The sequence below is a fragment of the Podarcis erhardii genome, assembly GCF_964252035.2.
Source record: "Podarcis erhardii genome assembly, chromosome: 8".
Lineage (NCBI taxonomy): Eukaryota > Metazoa > Chordata > Lepidosauria > Squamata > Lacertidae > Podarcis > Podarcis erhardii.
In genome coordinates, this window is record NC_138499.1 from 38,848,410 (window position 1) to 38,872,158 (window position 23,749).

Sequence of the window (23,749 nt, forward strand, 5' to 3'; positions counted from 1 at the left end):
GTTTTCTGAGTGCATGTTCTGGAAGTTGGGCAATAGGGGCAGTACAGGATTCCTGTTGATGTATTGACTTCCCCAAGGATTCCCTGCCTGAGCTGCTTCAGGTCGTGGTGGATATGCTCCTGGAGACACTTAGTTTGGTTGTCCTGGGGGATTTTAACATCCATGTGGACACGACCTTACAAAGGGCTGCTTGAGACTTCGTGGAAAGCATGGCCTCTATGGGGCTGTCCCTGAATAAGTTTGGCCCAACTCATAGCCGCGGACACGCCTTAGACTTGGTGTTTACCTCTACGGATGTTGGTGATCTGACACTAACTAAAAGCGAAACAAAAGAAGTGCCATGGTCAGATCACTTCCTGGTGCAACTGGACTTCTCAGTGACCCTTCCCCTCTGCAGGGAGGTGGGACCGATTTGGATGGTCCGTCCCCGCTACTTAATGGATCCAATTGGCTTCCAGAGAGTGGTAGGGGATGTTTTATCCCAAGTTGATGGCCTTTCAGCTGATTCCCTGGTGGCCCGCTGGAATGCGGAGTTAACCAGGGCTGTTGACTGTCTGGCTCCGAAGTGTTCTCTCCGATTGCATGGAGCCCGGACAGCCCCGTGGTTTCCCCCGGAGCTGAGGGCGATGAAACAATAGTTGAGATGGCTAGAGCGCCGGTGGCGGATAACTCATTTTGAATCAGACTGGACATGGGCTAGAGCTCAACGTTGAGCTTACCAAGTGGCAATGACAACGGCAAAGAGGGCCTTCTTCGCCGCCTCTATTGCATCTGCAGAAAACAGCAGCAGGAGACTTTTTCAGGTGGTTCGCAATCTATCGGAACCACCTGCACCACTGGGGCCTGGTAGGGACCCCAAGATCTCCTGCAATGATTGTGCTAGAGTTCGGTCTAGTCTTGTTACATGGGATCAATTCCAATCTGTTACCTCCAAGGATGTGGACAGGCTGCTTGGACAAGTGAAACTGACCACCTGTCTCCTTGATCCTTGCCCATCCTGGCTAATAAAAGCGAGCCAGGAGGGACTGGGCGATGGGCTCTGCGGGGTGGTGAATGCTTCGCTCTGTGAGGGAGCCTTTCCAGACCCGCTGAAAGAGGCGGTCATTAAACCGCTTCTTAAAAAACATCTTTAGACCCGGCCAACATGGCCAACTATCGCCCAGTCTCAAATCTACCATTCTTAGGCAAGGTGATTGAGTGGGTGGTTGCTGAACAACTCCAAGCACGCCTGGAGAATGCGGACCATTTGGATCCCTTCCAATCAGGATTCAGGCCTCATCATGGGACTGAAACTGCCTTGGTTGCGCTGGTTGATGATCTCCGGCGGGCTAGGGACAAAGGTGAGAGCTATTTCCTAGTTCTGCAGCCTTTGACACCATCATCCATAACAAGACAGAAATACTGTTTTTGGGGGACAGGGGACGGGCGGGTGTGGGGGATTCCCTGGTCCTGCATGGGGTAACTGTGCCCCTGAAGGACCAGGTGTGCAGCCTGGGAGTAATTTTGGACTCACAGCTGTCCATGGAGGCGCAGGTTAATTCTGTGCCCAGGGCGGCTGTCTACCAGCTCCACCTTGTACACAGACTAAGACCCTACCTGCCCCCAGACTGTCTCACCAGAGTGGTGCATGCTCTCGTTATCTCCCGCTTGGACTACTGCAATGCACTCTACGTGGGACTACCTTTGAAGGTGACCTGGAAACTGCAATTAATCCAGAATGTGGCACCTAGACTGGTGACTGGGAGTGGCCTCTGGAACCACATAATACCGGTCCTGAGAGATCTGCATTGGCTCCCAGTATGTTTCCGAGCACAATTCAAAGTGTTGGTGCTGACCTTTAAAGCCCTAAACGGCCTCGGTCCTGTATACCTGAAGGAGCGTCTCCACCCCCATTGTTCAGCCCGGACACTGAGATCCAGCGCCAAGGGCCTTCTGGCGGTTCCCTCATTGCGAGAAGTGGGGTTACAGGGAACCAGACAGAGGGCCTTCTCGGTAGTGGCGCCCACCATGTGGGACACCCTCCCTTCAGATGTGAAGGAAATAAGCAGCTATCTTCCCTTTAAAAGACATCTGAAGGCAGCCCTGTTTAGGGAAGTTTTTAATATTTAATGCTGTACTGTTTTTAACATTTGATTGGGAGCTGCCCAGAGTGGCTGGGGAAACTCAGCCAGATGGGCGGGGTATAAATAAATAAATAAATAACTATTATTATTATTATTATTATTATTATTATTATTATTATTATTACTATTATTATACAATGATGAGTCATTGTGAATACAAATAATCTGGGACTGCCAGACTGTCTGCAGGCCTTCTAGGTGGCAGAATCACCAACAGCGGGGGGTGGGGGGAGTGGACAGAAGCAACAGCAGCCTGGAAGCAGTGGCAAAATAATGAGCAGCACGTTAAGCCTTGCCATGGCAGTGGGCAACAGCAGCAGAAGAGGGGGCAGCCTGTGAGGCTGCCTTTGGTGGCAGTAGTGGTGGCCTGCAAGGCTTTGTGGCAGTAGCAAAATTGGCGTGGCAGTAGCAGCAGCCTGCCATTACTGCCACCACTTTCTATGGCCGCCATGACGCCTTGCAGGCTGCCACTACTACTGCTGCCACCTCCTGATGTCACCAAAAGGCTTCACAGGCTGCTGCCACTACTGCCACCACCTCCTATCACTGCTGTGAGTCCATGTAGGACACCATCACTTAATAATCTTATTCCTTTAGTTGTACATTGCTGCCCGATCGCTGCAAGTGGCCACCAATCAGGCTCCCTCTTGCTGTGACAAGGGCAGCTGTCTTTTGGCTGCCGCAGCAGAATCAGGAAAGCTAATGATGGCAATCGGGCGGCTGCGATGCGAAAGGTTGTGTGCCACGCTCACCCACCAGAACGCAGCACACAACCACTTGCGTCGCTTACAGTTGCCGCTTCCAATCTCGGGCTCGCGCTGCGTTCTGGGGGGTGAGCAGTGGCGTAGCGTGGGTTATCAGCACCCGGGGCAAGGCAAGTAATTTGCGCCCCCTAACCCATGGATTTGCGCCCCCTAACCCGTGGATTTGCGCCCCCTAACCCGTGGATTTCCCTAACCCCCAGATGTTGCGCCCGGTGCGGCCGGCCCCCCCTGCACCCCCCACGCTACGCCACTGGGGGTGAGTGATTTTCGGCAATATGCTATTCTGAAATATGAATCCTAATACAGGTGTGACTCCATACATTATGTCACTGAGCCCTCTGTCTTCCTCACAATGCTTGGTTTCTTCATACAGATGAACAAACCATAAAACCTGTATGTCCTGGGTCAGCTCAGACTTCATGCCCTCTGTGGTAACCATGAGACTGTCTCAGTAAATTAAAGGCCCAACACAAGAGCCAGAACATACCTTGTTCAGGTCTCTGCAAGGGAGTGGGAAGGCCTAAATCCATTAGGGAAGATCAGAAACATGTGGGGTTTTTTGGTTCTGTATGCTTTTTCCCATGGATATTTGTTTTTAATGTGTCCATGACCACATCACATTATTTCTCCCCTGTTGACAAATCCCGCTTAATGCAGGAAAATACTACTTCTCTGTTTCAAGGAATACCTCTCCTCTGCAAAGAGAGTAAAACAGACCATCATATGTGTATGCAAACATTGCTGACAATTGACAAATGCATGCTGAACTTCTTTCGCCTCCACCTGACAATACTGAACATGTACCGAATACCAGAGACCCTTTGATGTCAAAGCATGTCAACCTGGAACGTTTTTGCTCCTGATCAAGCAATGCATACTGCAGGGGCAACTCGTGAAGAAGCTTTTCAACCAGCTGCATGCAGTAAAATCAGCATGGCAGGATTTAATTTCAGTGATCAAACAGATGGTATTGGAGATCTCAGAAAATGCCTGGAGCACAAGTGACTGGCCCAATTTATTGGAGTAGAACTGATTACTGAGGATGATTACTTGAGGTTCAGTATTCTAACCCAGTAGCATTAATGAAATCCTCATTTGCTGTAGAATTAAAGAGTCATGTGCCAATGAAAGAGCTTTCACTTATGCACTAGGATTCAATATTGCAACAGAACATGTTGTTAAGGTTATGTATTACACAACATACATATTGTACCACTTGTCACAATTCCTTCCTTTACTCTGTGACCCAATATGTTATTGTGCCATATGAATGTTATTGTAAGTGTGACTCCATATTTCATGTTTGATTACAAATGACTACAACTTCCAAGCAGCCGGGGCCCTAAGCCTTTTTCACAATGCTTAGTTTCTTCATACAGATGGCACACCTTTCACAGTTTCTTGACATCACCACATAAAGAGACGTGTTTCAATACGGTTGGAAATCAGACATCGAAAAAGTGCAGCAGACAGGATTTCAGGTGCTTCTCCATAGAGGTGACTGAATTAAAGGCAATTTAGGCTTACCAGGAATGTAAGTAAAAACTTTTGTTCATAGAATCCTAAAGTGTAGAGTTTGGAGGGGACCCAGGGGTCATCTAGTTAACCCCGTGCAATGCAGGAATCTCAACAAACGATCCCTGCGTACTTTTGCAAATGTGCTAGTACTTGTGTTATTTGTCAGTTTCTGTGATAGCATCTCTCCCTTTGCGCGTGTTTGTGCATTCATGCATAAAAACCATGTATGATCTTTTTTAAAAAATAATAATAAATGCATTTTCAAAAACGGAAACAGAGAGCATGTTTAACCCCCTCCCCTCCCCCTGTTACAACTTCGTACCAAATACAGCCTGTATACATATACCATATGACTTCCCTTCCACACTTTTCCTGGTTCGTTTGCTTTTCTACTACTCCATGTAACCCACATCTTTTTAAGCATGCAATTTGTTATCAATTAAATACTCTATTTCAGCTCTGCTGGATTTACTCGGGACCTGCTAAAATCCTTAGACACTCACTTTTGTAAATATCTGGGAATAAGGTTTACCGTCTCCCCTTCCTCATATCTATAATAATAATAATAATAATAATAATAATAATAATAATAATAATAATAATTTATTATTTATACCCCGCCCATCTGGCTGGGTCCCCCCAGCCACCCTGGGCGGCTTCCAACAAAACACTAAAATACAATAACCTATTAAACATTAAAAGCTTCCCTAAGCAGGGCTGTCTTTAGATGTCTTCTAAAAGTTTGGTAGTTATTTTTCTCTTTGACATCTGGTGGGAGGGCGTTCCACAGGGCGGGCGCCACTACCGAGAAGGCCCTCTGCCTGGTTCCCTGTAACTTGGCTTCTCACAGTGAGGGAGCTGCTAGAAGGCCTTCGGCGCTGGACCTCAGTGTCCAGGCAGAATGATGGGGCTGGAGACGCTCCTTCAGATATACTGGACCGAGGCCGTTTAGGGCTTTAAAGGTCAGCATCAACACTTTGAATTGTGCTCGGAAACGTACTGGGAGCTAGTGTAGGTCTTTCAAGTGTTATATGGTCTCGGCGGCCGCTCCCATTCACCAGTCTAGGTGCCACATTCTGGATTAATTGTAGGCTCCCAGGTCACCTTCAAAGGTAGACCCACATAGAGTGCATTGCAGTAGTCCAAGCGAGAGATAACCAGAGCATGCACCACTCTGGCGAGACAGTCTACGGGCAGGTAGGGTCTCAGCCTGCCCTGGACAGCAAATTGACCTGTGCCTCCATGGACAGCTGTGAGTCCAGAATGACTCCCAAGTGTGCGCACCTGGTCCTTCAGTGGCACAGTTACCCCATGCAGGACCAGGGAGTCTTCCACACCTGCCGGCCTCCTGTCCCCCCAAAACAGTACTTCTGTCTTGTCAGGATTCAACCTCAATCTGTTAGCCGCCATCCATCCTCCAACCGCCTCCAGACACTCACACAGGACCTACCCTGCCTTCACTGGTTCCAGTTTGAAAGAGAGTTAGAGCTGGGTATCATCCGCATACTGATGAACACCCAGCCCAAACCCCCTGATGATCACTCCCAGCGGCTGCATGTAGATGTTGAAAAGCATGGGGGAGAGGACAGAACCCTGAGGCACCCCATAAGTGAAAGCCCAGGGGTCTGAACACTCATCCCCCCCCACCACTTTCTGAACACGGTCCAGGAGGAAGGAGCGAAACCACTGTATAACAGTTCCCCCAGCTCCCAGCCCCTCTAGACGCTCCAGAAGGATGTTATCGTTGATGGTGTCAAAAGCCACTGAGAGATCCAGTAGAACTAGGAAACAGCTCTCACCTTTGTCCCTAGCCCGCCAGAGATAATCGACCAGTGCAACCAAGGCAGTTTCAGTCCCATGATGAGGCCTGAATCCCGACTGGTAGGGATCCAAATGGTCTGCTTCTTCCAGGCGTGCCTGGAGCTGTTCAGCAACCACCCACTCAATCACCTTGCCCAAGAATGGAAGATTTGAGACTGGGCGATAGTTGGCCATCTAAATATGTTTTTTTAAGAAGTGGTTTGATAACCGCCTCTTTCAGCAGGTCTGGGAAGGCTTCCTCACATAGAGAAGCATTCACCACCCCGCAAAGCCCATCGCTCAGCGCTTCCCAACTAGCTTTTATAAGGATCAAGGAGACAAGTGGTTGATTTCACTCGTCCAAGCAGCCTGTCCACATCCTCGGAGGTAACAGATTGGAATTGATCCCACATAACTTGACTAGACAGGACTCTAGCACTCTCCTGCCCCGCCCCGGCCCTGCTCCCATGGTAGAGTCTACCTCTTCCCAAATCTGAGTGACTTTATCTGCAAAAAATCATTGCAGGAGATCATGTGGCCTGTACTGGGCCCCGATGTAGCAGGTGGTTCTGCTAAATTGCGAACCACCTGAAAAAGTCTCCTGCTGCTGTTTTCTGCAGATGCAATAGAGGCAGTGAAGAAAGTCTTCGCCGTCACTACCACCACTTGGTAGGCTCGACATTGAGCTCTAACCCGTGTTCAGTCAGCATCAGAATGAGTTATCCGCCACCGGTGCTCTAGCCGTCTCAATGATTGTTTCATTGCCCTCAGATCTGTGGAAAACCATGGGCCTGTCTGGGCTCCATGCAATTGGAGAGGGCACTTCAGAGCCAAATAGTCAATAGCCCTGGTGTCTGGGAACTGCCATTGGAAAGGCAGGTGGTGGAGGGGCTCTCGGAAGCTAGGAGAGACTCAGCAGCGGAGGAAGGTACCAGCAGGGGGAGAGAGGGAGATCAGAGAGAAAGTGAGTCGAAGGGATGGCTCAGGGAGTCTGCCAGCGATTAAGAGAGTCATGTTTAAGGGCTCCGCAAAGGACAGAGTTTGAGAACCATGCCCAAACTCTGAGGGACTAAGCTTTTACGCACAAGCAGCTCATCATCCCATCACACCTGGTTAACTCCGCATTCCAGCGGGCCACCAGGGAATCAGCTGAAAGGCCATCAACATGGGATAAAGCATTCCCTACCACTCTCTGGAAACCATCTGAATCCATTAAGTCTTGTTAGTTCAGTTATTGGGCAACAAAGCTCCCGAGTTAATCCCTAAACCGCTGTATCAGCACAGCAGTGCCCAAGGACGATTTTGGAAAACACAACCGCACGCAAAATATCTTCCCATATGGAGAAACAGAACAGGACACAGGAAACCGATTATCCAGTCCTCCTGGCCACACTCACAAGTCTGGTTTGTGATTAAAATCTTATTTCCTTTGGCACCCAAATTTTTGAAAGCCCCCACTATTTGATAGTACGAGGTTGCTATTTCTTTCTTTCCGTCTTGTTTAATCGGTTTTAATTTGTATACTTTGGTAGTACATTTAGATCCACTGTTATCTTTCATTTGGAGGTTGGGTTTCAAATACAGTGGTACCTCAGCTTAAGTACTTAATTCATTCCAGAGGTCCGTTCTTAACATGAAACTGTTCTTAACCTGAAGCACCACTTTAGCTAATGGGGCTGCTGCGCCGCTGCCACACGATTTCTGTTCTCATCCTGAAGCAAAGTTCTTAACCCGAGGTACAATTTCTGGGTTAGCGGAGTATGTAACCCGAAGCGTATGTAACCCGAGGTAGCACTGTACTAAAAGGGGAGTATCATTGTTTACATTCCACAATTGTAATTTGTTTAAACTGTACCCATTTAATTGTACCCATTTCTTTGCAGTCCAATTTTTCTCCCCAGATTTTACCAGATCCGGAGTGGACTCCCTTTTTTCACTCCCAGACTCTTTTCCAAAGATACCCCACTAATTCTTTGAATTCTGTCTTCTTATTTGGATTTAATTTGGGAAGTTTTGTCACTCTGGTGAGAGTCTTAGAGGCTGTGTGGCAATGAGCTGATCTCTCCCTCTAGTGCCATGGCCCATTATCCAAATTGTGACAGCCGAAACTCTTCAGAGCTCACACTGCCCCAAAGTGGAGCTTGTATAAGGCACCGCTGGAGATTCAACAAGCTTTCCTGGCCTCACCACAGGATTTTAGGAAGTCACATTTTAGGAGTAGTATGAAAATTTCAACCAGGGTTGAGACTGGTTTAGGAGAAAACTAATCAACACAGTATTTCAGAAGACAGAACAGGATAGAGATGGATGGTGGCTAATGCCATATGTACACTGCTCTCCAAAAAAGCAGTGGGAGAGCATTGGATGTAGCCTCAAATACACACAAGATAAAAACCGTTTGTTTTAGTCACAACAGTACCCCATCTGCAATTTATCATTCTTCTAATACCAGAGATGAGGTCTTCCTAATTCCTGACAAGGGCGTGTGGAAAGGATCCAGTCTGACGTAAGACTCACCAAAATCTTGGTGGAAGCAGTGAGATATCTAAGATAAACCCCAACAGTGACACTTACCTTTGCATAGCTATGTGGGAAGAGGAAATTAATCACTTACAGCTTTTTCAGATATTACAACTCTGAGAAACAGAAATTTAATTATTCCGTATCGTGTGGCTATTATAGGCACAAAAGTCTTATTGGAATCAAAACAGCTGTGATTTCAGGCATCCCACTCCCAAAAAAACCACCCACATTTTTTGGGTCTATTCTATATACTATTTAATTGCAAGATGTAGTGAAAATAGAGTAGAATCAGAAATATGCAATTCAGCTATGTAAAGCCAATGGGTCTTCAGATGACTTAGTAATTTGAAGACAAAAATGTGATGGCTGGGTGCATAGCTGTCAATTTTTCCCTTTTCTTGCGAGGAATCCTATTTGGAATACGGGAATTTCCCTTAAAAAAAGGGAAACCTTGACAGCTATGGCTGGGTGTTGTGGCATGGTTCCCAATAATCGAAGTGGAAAGATTGTCTAGAGGCAGTGATAACAGAGTTTGGCCTTCAGCATCTGCTATTACCTGGCAGCAGAGCTGCAATCCCACTTTGCAGTGTATCCCAAAATGCTTCCAAACTTCCGCTCCCCATTCTCCCCACCCTCCTTGTTGGGTGTTGTGTTTGCGCCAAAGAAGTTCAGTCAAGCGGTTAGGTTCAATGTAGGAAACAACCGTGTAGCTCCTCCCCGTCGCTAGCCTTGCAAACTCGGGGGACAGCGGGGAGGCACAGCGTGCCATCCCGCTGTCTCCCGACCTGTTTGGAGGCTGGCAGAGGGCTTCCCCCTCCCCCAGCCCCACAAGCTCCCAGAGCGATGCCAAAGCTGCACGCAGCTTCGGCATGCCTCTGGGTCCCGTTCTGGGGGCTGGGGTCGGGGGAAGCTCGGGCTTGCGGAGAGCTTCCTGTTCTGGGAGCTGGGGTCGGGGGAAGCTTGGGCTTCCCCCACCCCAGCCCCACGCCTGGGGGGGGAAATAATTCCCCCCTTTATTCCCCCTCCCCAAATCTAGGTGCGTCCTATGGGCCGGTGCATCCCATAGGGCTAAAAATACGGTAAGTGCTGACACAAACTCCACACAGCAAGTGCAAAGTCTAGTGGCTAACGAAGTCCTGCAACTGCCATTTCTGCTGACTCATGGAGAAGTAACTCCTTTTCCACTTTCCTTAACACTTCAGCCATGAAATGAAACCAGCTTGCTTTACAACAAAGAACATGATGGTCGTACATTACTTATTTTGTAGATGTCAGCGATGAATGCTGGGGGGGTGGGGGGATATGACTGCTTGGCTAGTTACAGTGAGGAAAACTAGATTTCATGTAATCATGAATGCTCTGGGTTAACAGTTCAAACTGATGTACTGCATTTTCTGTTTTACAGGTAGACAGTGGGGGGAAAGATACCATCACAACTGAGGCAAATTTCACTTGATATATTTGTTTCATTGGCATACACTTCAGCTCTTCTCATCTCTTGGCATACACTTGCTTCAGATCAGGAAACAATGAGCTGGTTTACTCAAATGCTGGAAAACTGGATTTGTGTTACTTATTTGGAAGAATGCCTGAACTCTGTGGTTCACCCTCTGTGGTTATTTATCATTCCCATTTTGCTTTATTCTTACTGGTTATTTATATATATATATTGCTGTGCTGTCTCATTTCTGTTATATATCTACAAGAAGATGAATAACCAGCAAGAAAATGATATTTATAGCAAATTTTGGGACAAGACAAGGCACATTATGTATCGCTGTTTCAATATATATGGAAAGATATGGCATGGTGAGTAAAGGTTTCTTTCATACCAATAATTCAGTCTTATCAGCTCCTATACTTTCATAGGACTGAGCACCAGAATTTCAGACTTGAAACACTGGAACAATGGTTGCCACAGTGCATCAGGAGTGTAGCTCTGAACCCACCTCAGTGTCATAAGAGCTACAAGTTTTGGTTGGCTTTGTAAGGATCAAAACAAAGGCATGGATATTTATATATGTAATAAGCCATCGTAAGGAAAAACAAAATATTTTATGAGGTACATACAAAATCAAGACGTATTACAGAAGAAAGGGTAAGTTGGTGGCTGCATAAACACCATACATATTAATCATATTTAACCCCCCCCGAAACCTGGAGAATGTTGCTTGCACTTCACAGAGCTGCAATTAGCAAAGCCCTTTAAAAATAGCTTCATGGATTGTCGCAAGAGAAAGGGATTGTCTTTAAATGTGTTGTGGGTACACAGCCAATGTAATTAATATAACATTGTATAGTGAGACCTTGAGCGTGCAATTTTCCTGAGCATGATAAACCACAAGGCAGCTCTGAAACATAAACTATGGTATTTGCCAGCACAAGTTGTGTTGATGGCTACTACTTTAGATGGACACTGTGGGAAACAGGACAGTGGGCTATAGAGGCCTTTGGCCTCATCAACAGGATTCTTCTTATATCCTCCCAGAAGACTGCTAAAAACTCTCCAAGTATTCCTGTTCTCCAGGGAGAGTCCCGGATTTACAGACGCCATCCTGGCAGGGTTTCTGATTTGATCCTGGAATGCCCTGCTTTTCCTCAGGATGTTTCTATTTTCATCAGAGAAATGTCAGAGGATAGGGAGTTAGGCGACACATGAGCGAAGGCAGCCAAGTATACAAAAGATTTTTTAACATTTAATGTTTTTATATATGTTGTAAGCCACCCAGAGTGGCTGAGGCAACCCAGTCTGATGGGTGGGGTATAAAGAATACAATTATTATTGTTATATTATTATTATTATTATTATTATTATTATTAGTAGTAGTAGTATTTGATATGCTTATTTTCATTTGTGAAATGTAGGAGGGTATGTTGATGTTGCTTTAGGAGTTGAAGCATAAATCAGAAATACACTACTAAAACTAAGCCTGGGCCTCAATGATGAAACCCTGTAGCTACTTATAACATGGTCAATGGTGCATCTGTCTGGAAAACAGCTTTCTTACTTGGTATATAGTGATTCAGAAGATGGTCTGAAGATGTCTGGTTGGAGCTCTTAGGGATGGGGAAGAAATGTGCTCCTGGTCTAAGATAGCTCTTCCCCAAAGTAGCGCTCTGTACAGAAGGGTAATACTGCCCTTCAAATAAATAAATAAAAGTCTCCAAAACATTTAGTTTGATATCATGTTAAATCATCTCAAAGGGTCAAACACACATAAAGTAGATTAAAAGAGCAAAATAACTCAAAGACTGGGCAAAAATGTTTCCATCTGTATCCAAAAGGAAGCAAGGAATGAATATTCCAGGAGAGGAGAAGTCCCCTCCTGCCCCTCTAGTTTTGCGACCACCACAGAGAAAGTCCTGTTCCTCCCTCATGGATGCTCTCCTGGCATCCAGAATGCTGGAACACATAGCAGAGCTTTGTAACTGATCTTAATTTCATTTCCCCCCTTCTGAAACACACTGTTTTCTTCCAATAAAATATTGTGATATTTTATTTACCTTTCAACAACATAATATTTATTTGTTGCCATTTGTATTATATTCAGGTTATGAAGTTATTGGCTTGGAACATCTCCCTAAAGGACCAGGGATTGTTATTTTTCATCACTCAATTTGGCTTCGCGGCTATTGCTTCTTTGTGGGCAAAGCTTATAAAGAGAAAGGAAGACTGTGCCATACAGTAGTTCATCACTTCTTGTATAATCTTCCAGGTAAATTATTTAAATTAAAATTGTGCTTTTTTGCTTAAAACATGTGCCAAATATGACATGAAACAATGCTATTAAATATAAAACAATGCTGTAGAATACAAAACAGTGTATCTGGCAAAAAACCACAGGTAAATAAAATAGCAGCAACAGGTGAAACAGGAAATTAGTGGATAGGTTCTTTCTCACCAAGTCCCTGCAAGTAAGACAGAATGTAGGATGAATAATTGTTTCCAATTCATTTCTGTCTTTCTTAAATTTGTATACTGTCCTTCATCCGAGGATCCCAGGGTGTTTTTCCAACACAAACTACACCTTAAGGAAGACTCAGGGCATAGTATTGAAGTGAAAATGAAATGAAATATTGTGGACAAAAGGTTATATAACAGCCTAAAGGATCTGTAAATTAAATTAAACTAGCCAAATCAATATACAGTTAGGCAGGAGGAAACAGGTCACTCCACTTTTATGGCCATGTTTACAGACAATATTCCCTCAGAGTAAAGGACTGGAAGAAATATTTCCTCCTTGTTCCTAGAATCGTGGGCACATGACTTGACTAGCACAAACCAGTACGTTAGATATAGCACTTTGCTTAAAAGTGAATATAAAGTTTGAATGCATCAGATTGCCATCTTCCAATGTCCCAGATCTGGTGGGATGCCCATGAGAGCTGCAGCTGTGGCTGTACCTATGCGAAAGGAATGCAAACCAAACTGAACTGGATCACAAGCTATGGCTAATTGGGCAGAGAACTGTCCAAACTTCAAATTGATCCTGGGAGAGGAAAAGGTGACCCACACACAGGCCGTGTGGCCGGATAGGCTGCAAGTGCTATCACAGGGCATAAAGGTACATCATGGCAACTCTCGATCATGACCTTGGAGCCAAAGCCTTCTGGCCCATCTTGGACTGCCTTAGGAGAATGCGTACCAACCCATCTGCGAACTGGACATCCTCGAACAACAAGGCCTGCCCTAGACATAGAAAGTAACTCGTAGGCCCAAAGCCCCACGAAAGGCAACCAATGAAACAGCAGGAAACAGCTGAGTTTCCAAAGTGAAAGAACACAGGGACAGCAGCAACAATAGAGCACCTGGTATTATGGGCTTACATTTATCTGGTCTGTTCTGCTCTTGGTCCTAAAGTGGATGGGCCATAGAGGTGGTCCTGATGTCTCTGAACTCCTGGTGATTAGGCAAATATGGCTGCCTGGTACAGGGGGCCAGAGTAGAAGAAATGTCCAGTTGAGGTATCAATTGCCAAGGTTTGCTTGGCATCCTCATCAGGTTGTGCACAACACCCAGTGCCAGCTTGCGTGGCGATTCCCGCCCCCCACCAGTTGGAATAAAATAAAGACACAGGACACCAGAATTTAAGGTTTATGGGCAACAAATGGCCACAACTTTATTGGTTACAGGTAAGAGCAGTATTGGCTTTAGCCATTGGACCTATCAGACTATCCGGGATAAAACCGGAAGGGATTGAACACCAACGGAGAGCCCCCGAGATGCACATCCCTAGGCGCTCCCCGAGGGGTCACCGCTCGGGAGCGTGCTTTAGGCCCTAGCCTCCATAGGTTTTGGACGAGGCAACACCCCCCGGAATCCTTTAACAAACTACCCCTCATCATTTGGGGGAGGTGATGACGCTCCCCCCCAACTCATCAGCATAATAATACCCCTACCAAGTACAATGCTTTGCATACAATTTGACCCTGGATATCACTCCTAAACCACTGCCACCCTCAGCATCATATTCAACTGCAGTTTGATTCCAACAGCAACTCCTGATGCCAGAATTTGAAGAAAGTGGGACAAGGGGCATGTGACCTTGTTCTTTTTTCGTGATCTCTTGTAGGCATTTGATGCCATTGATTATGGCATTGTCCTGGACTGTCTCTAAGGAATGGGAATTGGGGGCACTGTATTGCCATGGTTCCAATCCTATCTTTAGGACCGATTCCAGGGAGTAGCACTATGTTATGGGATGCTGCAGGGAGTAGGCAATAGAAGTTTTGTTACTCCTGCCTGGATACAATCTCTCCCTCTAGAGGACTAAAAGAGAGACAGTTGCATTGAGGTAAAGAAAGTGGGATTTTCCACTTGCAATTTTCCTGTGTGAACGACCTTGAGTTATGAGCACTCCACTGGATGAAATATCAACAAGAAGCAAAACAAAACAGGCTCAAAAGCAGGCTCAAAAAAGAAGCTCCATATCAGGAGCAGCAGCTGCACAGGAAAAAGTAACAACAGCATCAATGGATTCTATGACACAGGCACTGCTCAGAATAAATAAATCTTTAGAAGCACTTACTAAGCAATCTACAGAGAACTCTAAGAAACTGACAGAATTGACAACAAGACTGGACTTGAACACAACGACAATATCATCTAATACAGACTCTATAAATCGTTTAATTCAAGAAAGTACGGAAACAAGGAAAATAGCTGAGATCGCCAAGAGCACTGCCGAGGAAACTAAGGGAAAATTTGCGCCTATTGCAAAGAAGGTACACGAACATGATGCAACTTTGGCCCTTATGGAATTGGAGAGGAAAGGTAAGAATCTGAAACTGAGATTGGTACCAGAGGAGGAAGAGGACAATCTTGGGGAATTTCTCACAGACAAGTTTCAAGAATTTTGGACTGATGAGCTAGAAGGAGAAGAAGATGAATTTGTAATAACTACAGCTTTCCGGATTGGCAGGAAGCAAGGCAAGAAACCGAGGGATTGTTTAATCACGTTGAGATCCAAGGAAGAAAGAGACAAAATATTGAACCTACATTTCCAAAAGGCTTTGATTATTAAGAACTCCCAAATACAGATTTTTAAAGATATTCCTAAATATTTTTTGGAGGTGAGGACCCAATTCAAAGATTTAGTGGATATATTGAAACAAAACAACATTCCATTCAGGTGGGAGTTCCCACAAGGGTTGTCCTTTAACTTTAAAGGGAAGAAAATCAAAATAAAAACAATTCAAGATAAAGAACACTTTTTGGAAAGAAACTTTGAGGACTTTCAGAAAGGAACTGTGAGTGAGAGGGAAATACCGGATATTGCAAACTTATCATTTGGATTGAATCCAGCACCGACCGATCAGGAACAAGAACTTGGAGCAGTCGGTGGAAAAGATACCCAGTAACAAAAATGTCTCTGCAACTTCTGAGTTGGAACTGCAATGGTCTTAACCATCCCCGAAAAAGGGCTCAAGTGTTTCATATATTAAAGAAAGAATATTTAGACATAATATGTTTGCAAGAAACTCATATTGCCAGGATACACAGAAAACTTCTGACAAATAAGAGATTAGGACTGGAATTTATTTCTTCAGATAAAGTTAAGAAAAGAGGGGTGGTGATTTATGTTAAGGAAAAATTGGAACCAAAAATGATTTTTAAGGATGAACAAGGAAGATTTCTGGCAGTGGAAATTCAAACCCAAGGAGAAAAAATTTTGATTGTAGGAATTTATGCACCTAATGAGGGGAAGGCTGAGTTCTTCAAGAAGTTGCATGAGACCTTAATGGACTTTATGGACTTTAAAATCATAATGATGGGTGATATGAACGGAGTTGTCTCCACAAACATGGATAAAGCGCAAAGACAAGTAATTTCCAAGGATGGGAGACTACCAAAGACTTTTTTCGAACTGACTGACACTATGGACTTGATTGACATTTGGAGAACAAGGAACCCTCTGGAAAGAGCTGGGACCTTTTTCTCTGAAGCAAAAATGACATGGACCAGGATTGACCAAATATGGATTTCTAGTAATCTGGCACCAAGGGTTAAAAAAACAGAAATCTGCCCAAAAACTTGCTCTGACCACAATGCAGTAAAGATGGAAATGAAATTGACAACAGCTGGAACCTTCAGATGGAGAATGAATGACACCCTATTTAGAGATGAAGCAATTTATAAAAAGGCCCAAAAGACACTGAAAGACTACTTCGAGATAAACCTAAGAACAGATGTGGAAAGAAGAATAATATGGGATGCAAGCAAGGCTGTGATGCGTGGTTTTCTAATCCAGCAGAATTCTATAAAGAGGAAACAACAGAATGAGAAGAAGGAAAAAATTTGGAAACAAATGAAAGAAGGAGAGAAGAAACTGAGATCAAAACCTAAATCTCAGGAGATTTTAAGAGAAATAAAGTATTACCAGACCCAATATATGGAACTGATGAACCAAGAAATAGAATGGAAAATAAAACAAATGAGGCAAAAGACTTTTGAATCAGCAGATAAATGTGGGAAACTGCTGTCATGGCAATTGAAAAAGAGACAAAAGTTGAATACTGTGACATCTCTCGAGGTAGATGGAAAATCTATCAATAAACCAAATGAAATTAGTAATTGCTTTCAAAGTTTTTTTAAGAAACTGTATGCACAAGGGCCAAAAAATGAACAAGAGATAGAAGAATTTATTAAAAAATATGGACTGTCAAAGATTTCGGAAAAAAACAAAAGGATTTTAAATGAGAAAATCACGAACCAGGAAATAGAGGGTGCCATTCAGGATATGCAATTGGGAAAATCACCAGGACCAGACGGGCTGACTGCGAGATACTATAAAGCAATGAAGGAATGGCTAATACAACCATTGAAAGAAGTTTGTAACCAAATCTTGGAGGGGAAAAAGGCTCCCGAATTGTGGAAAGAAGCATTCATCTCACTTATACCGAAGACAGAAACTGAGAAACATCAAGTTAAGAACTACCGCCCTATATCACTCTTAAATGTGGATTATAAATTTTTTGCAGACATTTTAGCAAAAAGATTTAAAAAAGTGTTGCTAGAGGAGATTCATAAGGACCAAACAGGCTTTCTCCCAGGGAGACATATGTCAGACAATGTGAGGAACATTATAGACATTTTGGAACTATTGGAGACTGACATAAATAGAAAAGCAGTTTTGATTTTTGTGGATGCGGAGAAAGCCTTCGACAATATTTCTTGGAGCTTTATGAAGAGGAATCTCCAAGGGATGGGGGTAGGCCAAAACTTTGAAAACGGTATAGGTGCAATATACTCTGAGCAAAAAGCTAAATTAATCGTGAATGGTGTAGTTATGGATGAGATCCCAATAGAAAAAGGGACACGACAGGGATGCCCATTATCCCCTCTATTGTTTATATTGGTCCTGGAGGTGTTATTGAATATGATTAGAAGGGACCAGCTGGTTGAAGGAATACAGCTCGGAGCTAAACATTATAAGTTAAGAGCATTTGCAGATGACCTGGTTTTGACTCTGCAAAGGCCAGAAGCCAGTACAAAAAGAGTTTTAGAAATAATTGAAATATTTGGTCAAGTGGCAGGTTTTAAATTAAATAAACAGAAGACAAAGGTGCTGGAAAAAAACTTAATGACGGGGGAAAAAGATAGTTTCCAAAGGGAAACTGGTTTGGAAATAACAAAAAAAGTGAAATATCTGGGGGTGAATTTAACATCTAAGAATGTGAATTTATTTAAAGATAATTATGAGAAATGTTGGTCGGAAGTTAAGAAAGATCTTGACATATGGTCTAGGACGGTTGAGACTCTCCTTGTTAGGCCGAATTGCTGTTATCAAGATGAATGTATTGCCGAGATTGTTGTTTTTATTTCAGACATTACAAATTCTGGATAGGATGGACTGTTTCAAGAAGTGGCAGAAAGATATATCCAAATTTGTCTGGCAGGGCAAAAAGCCCAGAATAAAATTTAAGATTTTGACTGATGCAAAAGATAGGGGGGGTTTTGCTCTGCCGGACTTAAGACTTTACTATGAAGCAGCAGCTTTCTGCTGGTTGAAGCAATGGCTACTTCTTGAGGATACAGACATTTTAGACCTGGAAGGGTATGATAATAATTTTGGCTGGCATGCATATTTATGGTATGACAAGGCAAAGGTTTATAAAGGCTTTAAAAATCATATTGTCAGGAAAGCTTTGTATAATGTTTGGAATCGATATAAGGATTTGTTGGAAAGTAAAACACCCAGATGGTTGTCACCAATGGAAGCTAGAGCGGTGAAAAAACTTAACATGGATTCTAATTGGCCAAAATATTGTGAAATTATAGAATATGATGGTGAAAAGGTTAAATTACAGAGCTTTGAGAAACTAAAATCCAAGGTTCGAGACTGGTTACATTATTATCAGATAAATGAGACTTTTAAGCAGGACAGGAAACTAGGATTTCAGAAGGAGAGGTCAAAATTGGAAACAGAATTGTTAGAGACCAATACTAAGAATCTGTCTAAAATGTACAACTTGTTGCTGAAATGGAATACACAGGATGAAACGGTTAAATCAGCTATGATCAAATGGGCACAAGACTTAGGTCATGATATTATGTTTGCTGACTGGGAACAGTTATGGACCACAGGCCTTAAATTTACGGCATGTAGTGCCTTGAAAGAAAACATAATGAAAATGATCTATAGGTGGTACATGACCCCAGTCAAGCTTGCAAAGATATACCATTTGCCCAATAATAAATGCTGGAAATGTAACGAATGTGAAGGAACTTTCTACCACCTTTGGTGGATCTGCCCAAAGATTAAGGCCTACTGGGAAATGATCTATAATGAAATTAAGAAAATCCTTAAGTGGACATTTGCAAAGAAACCGGAGGCTTTTCTCTTGGGCATGGTCGGCCAATTGGTACCAAAGAAAGATAGGACATTTTTTATGTATGCAACTACAGCAGCAAGAATCCTTTTGGCAAAGTATTGGAAGATGCAAGAATTACCTACTCTGGAAGAATGGCAGACGAAGGTGACTGAATTTATGGGACTGGCAGAGATGACCGGCAGAATCCGTGATCAGAGGAGAGAGACAGTGGAAGAGGACTGGGAAAAATTCAAAATATATCTTAAGAACTGCTGTAAAATTTCAGACTGATAAAATGTCAAGGGGTAAGAAATAGAGAATTACAGCTGTAAATGTTTAAGTTAAGAAAACCTGAGGGAAGTTAAATATAAAAATGGAATGAAGGATTGCTAAAAAATTGGAAACAAGGGTGCAGTGAAGGGGAGGTATGGGGAAGTCATGTGTTGTTTGTGTATGTTTTTTTTGTGTGTTTTTGTTTATGAAAATTAATAAAAATTATTTTTTAAAAAAGAAGAAGTTTTGGGGAGAGGTACCATCAGTATGCTGATGACACTCAGCTCTCTTTCTCCATCACATCTGAATCAGGAGAACCTGTGCATTCTGTGAGCCATTGCCTGGACGCAGTGGTGAAATGGATGAGGAAAAAGAAGTTGAGCTTGGATCTTGCAATGTCCGACAAATTGGTCAGTTGCTTGTTCTGGATAGGTTTGCACTCCCCTTGAAGGAGCGGGTTTGCCGTTTGAAGGGCTTCTGGATCCAACTTTGTTCTGGAAGGCTCAGTTGAGGACCCTCTGTCTTTTCTAGGCCTAAGTACCATTGAGGCATCTGATCAAGGCCTGTATTTTAAAATGAGCTTAAAGATATATTTGCAAATGTTTGTATGTTTCATGCCAGGCAGAAACCAGCTGGCTAAGTACTCTGGCAGTTGTTTATCTTCCTGCTCAAGGGCCCCCCTGATTTATAGCAGTAACAGGAGACAAGTTTCTCAAAGTTGTAAAAGGGAAATACAGGCTGGGAGCAAATGTTACACTGACCCTACAAATTACAGAATACAATCAAGCTGCAAAAACACTAATTAAGAGTTGGTAAATAGTAAGATTTATTGTTTAACAGAAAATAATACCATGTGCCTCTCATCAGACTCTAGTCATATTTTCCTAAGGGCAATAAATTTTGGGAAGAGCTAATGGGAAAAGCAGCTGGCTGGGAAAGGGGGGGTGTAAACTGAAGAGGCTTCTTTTGAAGCTGTTTTTTACTGAGTTCCTCTTTACTTTGCAAAGGCCTTTTCTTCTAAAAAACTATCTATGTTATGTATGAGATTTGTTGGCTTAATATAATTATGCAAAGGATTTAGAAAGTAAGAAATGTTAGATTCTTACGTTAGATTCTTATTTCATTGATGGTGTGTGAGAATGTGAACCCAAGATCTCTGTTTAGATAGAATTTAATACCATGAGCCATCTGTTTTAGCCATTTGTTTTGGAATGCAGGGGCAACAGGGGCAAAAGGTGATTTGGTAATTAAGGTGCCTTGTCGAGGCAAATGTAAGATATATGGCTACTTGTCTGCCATTTATGGATAGAAGGAAATATAGCTCTTTGTCTCCCATAAAAGGTAATAGGAAATGGGTGTATCTTTTATGATTGGTTCTAGCAAACAGCCAATAGGAATTTCAACCAGGCTGATTGGACAGAGGCAGCCAAAGGAGGAGCAAGGGGGCTGGGCTGAGGAAATATAAGTGCTGGCCATCAGGGCTGGGGTGGGCAGAGCTTTGGTAACCATATACCACTGTGCCTATCATTTATTTGTCTGACAAATAAATTATTATTTTAATTTCTCTATTGCTGCGTTGAATATTTCATTCCAGCTAAGCGTTAACCACAAGCAGGGTGCTACACCGTAATTTCAGGGTAATCAGGAGACGAAAAGACAGCTACAGGAAACAACAAGACATTTACACTGATCAGTCCCCAGAGCTCCAACAGTAGGTCAGCTAGGTCATGGGCTGTTAGGGCAGACCCAGTCTGGTCCTGTTGGGCCCAAAAATCAGTCATTAATAAAGATGGAAGTGTCTTACTGGGGAAGAACAATGCAAAATATGGGAAACTACACGGGAGTATGTTCACTAGCAAGCTTCCTGTGAAAAATTCACTGTATTCAAACACACTTCGTGGCAACTGGGATGCGGTGGGGCTACAGCTAAGGAAAAGGGCAGAAGCACACGTACATGCCCATGGCTTTCACAGCAACTCCAACCTATTAAGCAATGTGCAGTGATCCCAGGAAGTATGCCTCCCCCAAACACATGGACAATCAAGCACTCTCACGCACAGCTTTTATGCCCCCACGTGACACTGCAAGCAAACACTTGTGGCATCCTTTCCACACAGTGTTCATGGAACCTCCACTGCCAACCCCCCCACATCATCTTCCCCTGCATGCAAACAGCAGCCACACTAGGAAACTATGACACCACACATAGGTCAATTTTAAAAATATAGCAAAAGAAGTGAGGTGAGAGCCCAAACAGGCCCAGTAGCACAGAGAGTTATGTTGGGGGGCATTCCACTGGGTAAATTAATGGAGCATCTAACCCCCGTCTGGGTGAAAAGATGGGCTTCTGTTGGTGGAGGCAGGTTTCCACCAGCCTAGGTTCCTCTCTGTTCTCTCTCTCTCTCTCTCTCTCTGTCTGTCTGTCTGTCTGTCTGTCTATGTGTGAATGTCCACTGTATCCAAAACCCAAGCATCAAATAGGGATTGAAGATTGAAGATTGTCCGTCAAGGCAATATGGGGTGTATCAGGCACCCCCAAACTCGGCCCTCCAGCTGTTTTGGGACTACAATGCCCATCATCCCTGACCACTGGGAGTTGTAGTCCCAACACCGCTGGAGGGCCGAGTTTGGTGATTCCTGGACTATATTTTTATCATGATGCAAACTTGAATATCAACCTATTGTACTAGAGACTTGACTTGAGGAACATTTCTCCAAAAGGTGGTCACCTCAGCACTCAGCCTCACTCTATGAGCCAGAACATGTGAGCAAAAGGGGAACTAGCATAAAGTCCCCATTCCATGAAATCCTAGTTGATCAGTAATCTTTGGAATAAAGACACTTGTATAGTATTCACACTATTTCCTAAATGAGAGCTATATAAAATGCATTTTTCTATTTGGGGCTTTCTTTTAGGGACAAAGATCCTTTGTGATGTGCTCTTATTGAGAGATTTCAAGAAAGCTGAATGTGTGGAAATTCTGAAGAAAGGCCATTTACTGGGCATTGCCCCTGGTGGAGCTAGAGAAGCATATTTTAGTAAAGACTACAGTTTAATGTGGGGTAACCACACAGGTTTTGCTCGGCTAGCTTTGGAGGCAAAAGTGGTGAGTGATCTTTGGGCAATTTGCATTGTCCTCACTAATTGTGTATGTCCTGGATATGACATACTGTGTTGACATCCTTGATTTAGCATCCTCCATGGCCGAGGATGGAAAATATCCTGTTTCAGGGTCAAATGATATCTGGAGTTCCAAGTATTTCCCACCCCTGCTTTTAAAAAAAGCTACTGAAATCAATAACGTTTAATAAGAAAAACAACTTTTTTCTTCTTACTCTCTTCAATTCCTCAAAATCTGGGGGACAGCTTGTGAATTTTCTTCATCTGAGATATTTGAATAGATCTGTCAGGAATTCTGAAGCCAATCACGTCTGGCTTGTCATTATAATGCCAAATGTGAATCATTCCTTCTGGTCTTTAACAAAAATTAACGGTTGGGGGGAAGTAATTAACTAGTAATTAACCTTTCTGTTATTGTTTATTTCCTATTTTATTCTTTTAGCCCATCATCCCTATATTTGCACAAAATGATTCTGAAGCATTCAGGACCTTTGGAAATACAAGTGAGTTAAATTTATTATGTTCCTTGGTTGATCAAGATATCTAATTTCAGGCAAAATATATTTTAATAATATACAATGGTGTTTTTTAAAAAATGAATATCTATTTCCTACCTACTCTCAAAATGCCAACTAATTTCAAATTTAATATGGGGTCTCATTCTTTCAGAATATTTTTATAGAAATCCCCCCCCCAAAAAACATTTAAATACATAGTTAACAAATACAGCAGATCAACACGGCTACCTACCTGTAACTATAGTTAACAAATAAATACTTTAATAACCTGCCTGGAAAAAAAAGAAAAAAGAAAAGGGAAAAAGGGGAAAGCATACATATGAACGTACATAGAATAGAAAAGGATATAAAAAAAGAAAGAAAAATAAACGAACAAAAATTAAGCAAAGTTTAACTCTATCGAAATAATAACTTAGACTGCCTTAAGACCTCTTTCCTAAAAAAATTCTATTTGCTATAATTCAACCCTATAATAGTATTTCTTATATATAGTGACCTTCAGTATGGGTTGAATCTCTTTACTTATTTGTTACTGATGTTGCCTTCCTTCTGCCTCATTATGATTTCAATTTGCAGTAGCTTACTTTCCCCCTTGTATTTAATATTTTATCCAAATCTTGGTATGAGGAAACAGTATGTCACTATTTGCAGAGTTATTCAAGACACAACCAAGTCTTAGTAGTATAACCTTGTTTCATTAAATAATTGTGGAAACATTCCCATTCTTTTTTGACTTTGTCTGCTGATTTGTTTCTTATTGATTCCGTCATTTTCGTGAGTTCCAAGTACTCGCAG

At 43.0% G+C, this 23,749-nt stretch overlaps 2 protein-coding genes and 1 long non-coding RNA gene across 5 annotated transcripts in view; 2 read left to right on the forward strand and 1 right to left on the reverse strand.

Moving 5' to 3' along the window:
* Positions 1–23,749, reverse strand: part of LOC309349080 — a 95,315-nt gene that overhangs the window by 62,750 nt on the left and 8,816 nt on the right. The window lies entirely within an intron of this gene.
* Positions 1–23,749, forward strand: part of LOC309348882 (DGAT1/2-independent enzyme synthesizing storage lipids-like) — a 109,276-nt gene that overhangs the window by 58,404 nt on the left and 27,123 nt on the right. The gene's annotated exons all lie outside the window — the stretch shown is intronic.
* The window catches only part of LOC309348879 (DGAT1/2-independent enzyme synthesizing storage lipids-like), an 89,570-nt gene that overhangs the window by 14,126 nt on the left and 51,695 nt on the right, over positions 1–23,749 (forward strand). The window contains exon 1 of one of the 2 annotated variants that reach the window (XM_081874673.1): positions 9,822–9,897. The exons of the other annotated variant lie outside the window; for it this stretch is intronic. The gene's annotated coding sequence lies outside the window, so the exon portion shown is untranslated. Of the gene's footprint in view, positions 1–9,821; positions 9,898–23,749 lie in introns of those variants that run through there. 2 annotated transcript variants of the gene reach the window in all.